Raw genomic sequence first — 6,241 nt, forward strand, 5'->3', positions numbered from 1 at the left:
CATTGGGTTATTGTGTCGCTTCTTATGTGAGACCTTGTTTAAACTATTCATTGTTTCAAAGAACCAACACGTCAAAACCCAACAGCCACTGTATTGCAAAAAATCAAAATGAAAAACCTGACATGTCACGCTCTTGAAACCGCCACTCCCAAAAATAGACCACTTTGTCTCTCTCTCTCTCGCTCAATCTCGTGTTTCAAGTTCAGGCATTTTACAGGTTAGTTGGTTTCCACTTGAAGAAATCACTTTGTTTTTTTTCATGGCATTGAGTTTTCGAAACTGTGGAGTTTATTTTGAGGTGATAATGTTTTTAGGCGTTGATTAAATTGTCGAATTGATTTTGCAGATGGAAGTTGTAAAAGGTATGACTTCTATTGCTTGAATTCCTGATTTTGTTGTTTTTATACTTGATTACTTATTGTAGTTTTTATACTTGATTTGCTTTAACAGGTTTGAGCTCAAGAAATTGGTACATTTTGATTGTTTAGACTTGCTTTAACAGGTCTCCTCTACATATACCATTTGTTCATTTCACCAGTACCTCAACGTTGATATAATATGGAATATAGATAGGAAAGGTGGGATATTGTGCCTTCTTTGGTGTTTTAGTTTACCCTTTGGTGTATATGATATATTTGATGAAATGGTTGCTTGAAGTGTTGTTAAATTCATGCAACAACCAATCATCATTACCTTCACAATTGTTGAATTAATAAAGTTTTATGCAATTTTGTAGTTCATTTCATTTGTATTGTTTATAGCACATAATTTCCAGCTGCTGTTTAATTGATTATCTTGAGTTGTTGTTCCTTTTTTTTTATAATTCACATGATGTACAATGGTCTTTCCAATGCCACTTTGTCATCTATTTCGCATATTCTTAAATGACTTGATTTGCTTTGATGCTTTCATGAATGTACTGATCCCAAGTTTTATTTTCAAAGGTCAAACCATTTATTCTCATTCTTATATATACATCAATACCGTCTTCTATGAATAAAGGATGCTTGTGATATGAAGTTGTGAGGGTCTGGTCGAAATGAATACAAGGTTTGCATTTCTATTTTTCAATTCTTACTTGCTATTTGAAGTACTTCAAGTTCTGTCCATTTCTTTCGATTGAAGTACTTTTTCATTCCAACACGTACATTATGTTGTCCTTGTGCCCGACTTATTGCATAATGAACAAGTAGCATGCCCTATCATTGCATCTTGAAATGAAGGTTGGAATCCCTTGTTTCCTACACCTTGCCACTTTGGGGTTATGATTCTTTTATATTTTTGCAAGGGAAAATGGTTGGTGCATTATATTGTCCAATTTATTTTCAGGGGATTTTACTACCTTCAATTGGGTATAATACCAAATTGGTGTTTGGTAGCCAATTTTCTCGTGGCAGCCAAACTGCAGTAATACCATCATAGCTAATCATTATTGGTTAGTGTGTTTGATGCTCTCGCTATTTATTAAAAAAAAAATGAAATTCGAGTCTCCTTACATTTAGTCATTCGTGGTGAACTGCATGGTAGACTCATTTTTAATATTGCTTACTCCTCCCCCACCGGCCAAGCTTTGATTTTTCAAGTTTATTCTCACTTTCGGGCATAATTGATTTTGGTTCTCTTTTGGTTCATTTTACAGGTTGATTTGGAAGCGGAAATTAGTACTAAAGCAAAACATTTGAATCTTCAATTTCAGGTTTCTTTTCTTTAGTAATCCTTTACATTTCAGGTTGCTTTAATTTGTTTCAACTGTTTAGTGTAATTTGATTTCAGACTTTCAGGAAATGAATTAGAGTTTCATTTTGGGGTTGGGTTACTTTTAGTTTATCTCCCCTCACGTTGGTTCTCCTTGGCCATTATATTATCGATTTTTGGTTATTTTAGAGTGGCACGACAACAGCATTACATTGGCTTGCACACCTTTCTGGTACTATATACTACTAAATAATTGAAAAGTTCATTTTACATAAAGTATATTGGTGAGGCACAGAGTTTGGTGGCTGTTTTGTTTGTTTATATATCGGGTTCAGTTAGTGGAGCTTCTCTTTACCTTGGTTGGTATGATAATAAGTGGTTGGTCATTCTTGAAATACAAGATGCAAAAGAAAGATAAGATATTGCCAATACTTCCATTTTTTTTAGAGTGTCCATTTCCCTTCTCCTATGGAAGGCCTCTTGTTTCCTTACTTTTTAGGTTAGGTTTTCCCTATAAGTGGACTAAAATCCAGTGGAAGGGAAGTCTGTATTGAGCATTATGAATATAAAATAGTTTTTGTTTTAAGGTTGGAATTTCACTTAGTACAAGTAGGTTGACTTGCTTCACACTTTATTATGTTCCCCTGTTTTTTAGGGTTTTGTTGGACCGGGCTTGCTAGTACACGCTGATGCAGGATAAATTTTTTTGGACAATCCTAGGTTTGTAGAAGTGGTGCTTTTGTTTCTAAAGTATTTTAGAGCTTTCTAGAATAGCTCGGTAAATTGATATTTTCACATTGGCAAGTTCTTTCTTAGCTAGATAGATCATTTTTTTGTCGTTAGGTGTGTTGTGTAGGGTATCAATTCGATGAATGAGGGAAAAGCAAGAAGACCAAAAGAAAATAGAATTGCATGCCCTCCAATCTGATGATCATCAGTGCTATTTAATTATCTAAGGTATCGGGATTTTTATGCTTATATTATCCGAGTATTGTATTTTCGGTAATGACTTTGTACGAGGTGTTTGGATAATTTGGCATTAGTCGAGACATTCAAGTATTTTGGCGTACTAAGTCTTAATGTTGAAGTGATCTCATTTTTGTAAGCCAGTTATTTGACTGTTCTGGCATCAGTCGAGACGGTTAAGTAACTTGGTTAACCAATGAGAAATATATGATTGTGATTTTCAAGTTATGACAGGTTTATATTTATAAAATATCGAAAATACAGAGGAAATGTGTTGCCGAAATTTTACTATAAAAACCACATGTCATAGGTTTGTAATTGTTTGAGTTTTGGGGCGTTCTTGTTCCAAAACTAGAAAAGAGTTTTGTACCGTGGTAAATAACTATAAGCCATTGTTATTAGGGGAATAGTGGTATATACCAAATGACCAAACTAGTAGTGCTTGTTATGTTATTGTTAGAGGTGACAAGGTTATGCAGCTATTGGAAAGTGGGTTGAAGGTGAAGAAATATGAGTTTTAGATCATATGTACGTACTCATCAATGGATGGTGTGTTTTTCAGATTTTGTTGGTTTTAATTGTTTTTTGCTTACTCTGACTTAAAAAACACATATTTGAAGTTATGCCATGTGAACATGTAGTGTACTTGTATTTTGTACTAAAAAGAATTTTGTCGCTTTATGATATATTGAACCTAACTACTTTTTTTGTTTTCTTTTTTTGTAGATTGAACTTAATAGAATGCGGCTATAATGGTTAGATGGATAGATAAAAGCTAGACGTGAAATCATTTTCTTGTATGGTGTTATAGGCTAGGTTGATTAGGTTTTGTTTTGTGGGTTTTGTGAACGTTTTGTATTTTGGATGGTTGGTTGGTTGTAAATTGATGTTGGATAATAGAATTATTTAGTAATGAAATGAAATTGTTTTTGAGATTGTTAATTGTGTTATATTGATGTGGATGACAATGTTTTTATACATGTCAATTGTTGTTCTACATTTTTTTTGTTGAAACAGGTGATCTATTAAAACTGACACAAGAAGGGATCTAATTTTGTGTGGTTTAAAGAAGAACCGACACAACAGTTCTATTTCTTGTGTCGGTTTGTGTTTTCCCCAGAGCAAATTTACAATTGTGAAATGCTAAAACCGACATAAGTAGTATACCTATTGTGTTAGTTTATACTTAAAAAATAACACAAGTACTATATCTATTGTGTCGGTTTGATAAAAACCTATTGTGTCACCACTACTTGAGTACTTATGTCGTTTTTTAAATCTGAAAAACTCGACACATCAGACTTGTTGTGTCACAACAAGCCTGCTTTTTTTAGTAGTGATCGTGAACATGTACTTGTCTAGATTAGGTTATTTTTTCTTTTTTTTAGTACACTTATTGCTATCTTTTAATGTGATATTCTTATTGCTATTTTTTATAGAATTTTTTATGTTCATCTTATACTTGTTCTGTGATCGTGTTTGAAATATTAGTTAAAAAATTATTTATTATTATTATTTTTATTTAGTTAGTTGTCGGAATTGGCTCACTATCACTCAATTTCCTGGCTCTGCCCCTGGTAGTTTGGATTTACTATTTTGCTTTTACTAAGCTAGCTTTTAAGAAGAAAATGGTATGTGAACGTGATTTCTTACTATTTGTCTCAATCTCTAGCATTCATTTTATATTGCTTTACAAACACATTTTCTATAGTAGTACAACAATACTGTTTTGAGACTCCATTCAGTCCATTTTAACATCTTTTAATTAAGAGTTCGGCTATGCAATAACCAGGTGTAACCATTACATTTTCACAGCCACGTGTCCCAGCTAGTTAGGTGTTTAACGACCCCTCAAGCAACTTCCATTTTTCTTTCTTCTTTAATTAACTTTTTATTATTATTCTTAACTTCTAAAATAAAAACCCACAAACAACTTCGTCTTCATCCTCACATTTTTGTCCGTCACACACTAATCAAACAAACATACATTGCAAAACTTATCATATACAAAACTATCCCAATAAGCTTAAGAATATAACAAGTTTTACGTATATACATTCCAAAACTTATCATATACAAAATTATCGCAATTTCAGTATAAAGAGTTTTCTTGGTTTTTCAAGAATCATTCATCATAGATTCATAGAACCAAAACCTAGGCATCTAGCCTTCGATTTGTTGGTTCTATTAATTCATGCTTTCCTCTTTCTCTTTTCAAGAAATATTACATATATTGTAAATAATCTCTACAAGATCTAAAATCACAAAATTATTGCCAACTGAGATGGGAAATTTTTAGCCACAATAGACCGTTCTTTAGAAGAGAAATTGTTGGAATTAGGTACTTGATTAATGTATTTAAGTGTGAGCCTACACGGAAGACGAAGTGGGGAGTTTGGGTTTGGGTTTCGTTTGTTAAATATAAAAAAGTGAAAATAAATAAATAGAGAAACATTTAAATATATTTATTTATATTTATTTAAACACTTCTCTATTTAGGTACTTTTTTATATTTATTTATTTCGTTTGTTAAATATAAAAAAGTGAAAATAGAGAAGTTGACGTCGTCGATCAATTCACGTAACTAGTTGGGACAAGTTTCTTTATATTTGTAGCGGTTACTGCATAGCCAGTACTCGGTTATTGCATCCTAGTACCCGATTATTGCATAGCCAGACTCTTTAATTAATTACCAAATCTACAATGCGCACCTATTTAAATGCATTTCAGTGTGCACTAATCCTAGCCACACGTTTTGAATATGTAATTAGAAAATAATTAAAATATAAACAGGACAAAACCGGTATAAAACCTTTTAACTTGAACACCTAGTTAGACCAACGGTGGCTTCTATCTTTTTATCTTCTTCTCAAAACCAATATTGAGACTAAAATCTTCAAAACTTTCCCACCTTCTAAACCCCTTTTAATGCTACTCGGTAGATTACAGTCGTTTTTTTTCTATGAAAACCCTTTAGCAATAGCATCATGTCAAAAGCTTTAGTTGATCGAACTCCCGTTTGCAGCCGCCGGTTCGTTTTTTAGTTCTTCTTGGGTTGGGATGATAGTGTTGAACTTTGGATAATTGATAGGCCAATTAGTGATAGAACTTTTACGGTTAATTGTGTTTACCTGCAATTCAGAATCTATGGCATTGGGTAGAACTTGGGGTGGTAGAGAGCTTAATTAATCTGTTCGATGGTACCTGCCCATGATTTTGAAATTTTATCGTGTAACTAATATACGTATGATGATTATTTTAATTGGTAATGTTTTGGTTGTAAACCGATTAAGGTTTGGATATGATGGGTTTGTGAGTTCCTGTAACTCTTTAATTATGATGTTAGAATAGATGATTTTTAACCTCACGGATAGCTTTTTATGACTTGTAAACTCGGGTTGGCGGGCTGCACTTCAATGTATGCTAATAAACTTATTTTTATTTAATGAGTGGAACGGATGAATTCAGCACCAACATAATGAGTTGAGAAGAACAAAGACGAAAAAATAAAAAGAAATTGGAAAAATAGTAAGAAAAAGATGAAGAAAGATAGTGACGTTTGGGGCGGGTAAATCCTTTA

General features: G+C 32.8%; 1 long non-coding RNA gene across 4 annotated transcripts; it reads left to right on the forward strand.

Annotated features, from left to right (window-relative positions):
* Positions 1–3,598, forward strand: LOC147518014 (uncharacterized). Of its 4 annotated transcripts, none has more exons than XR_015211664.1 (8): positions 1–217; positions 315–362; positions 451–578; positions 945–1,050; positions 1,640–1,696; positions 2,351–2,415; positions 2,539–2,652; positions 3,388–3,598. It is a non-coding gene; the product is annotated as an uncharacterized LOC147518014 (long non-coding RNA). The 4 variants fall into 4 exon arrangements; XR_015211666.1 differs by having other exon boundaries at positions 2–217; positions 347–362; positions 2,552–2,652; XR_015211663.1 differs by having other exon boundaries at positions 12–217; positions 347–362.
* The last annotated feature ends 2,643 nt before the right edge of the window (positions 3,599–6,241 follow it).

The sequence above is a fragment of the Coptis chinensis genome, chromosome 2 (genome assembly GCF_015680905.1).
Source record: "Coptis chinensis isolate HL-2020 chromosome 2, ASM1568090v1, whole genome shotgun sequence".
NCBI classification, from domain to species: Eukaryota; Viridiplantae; Streptophyta; class Magnoliopsida; order Ranunculales; family Ranunculaceae; genus Coptis; species Coptis chinensis.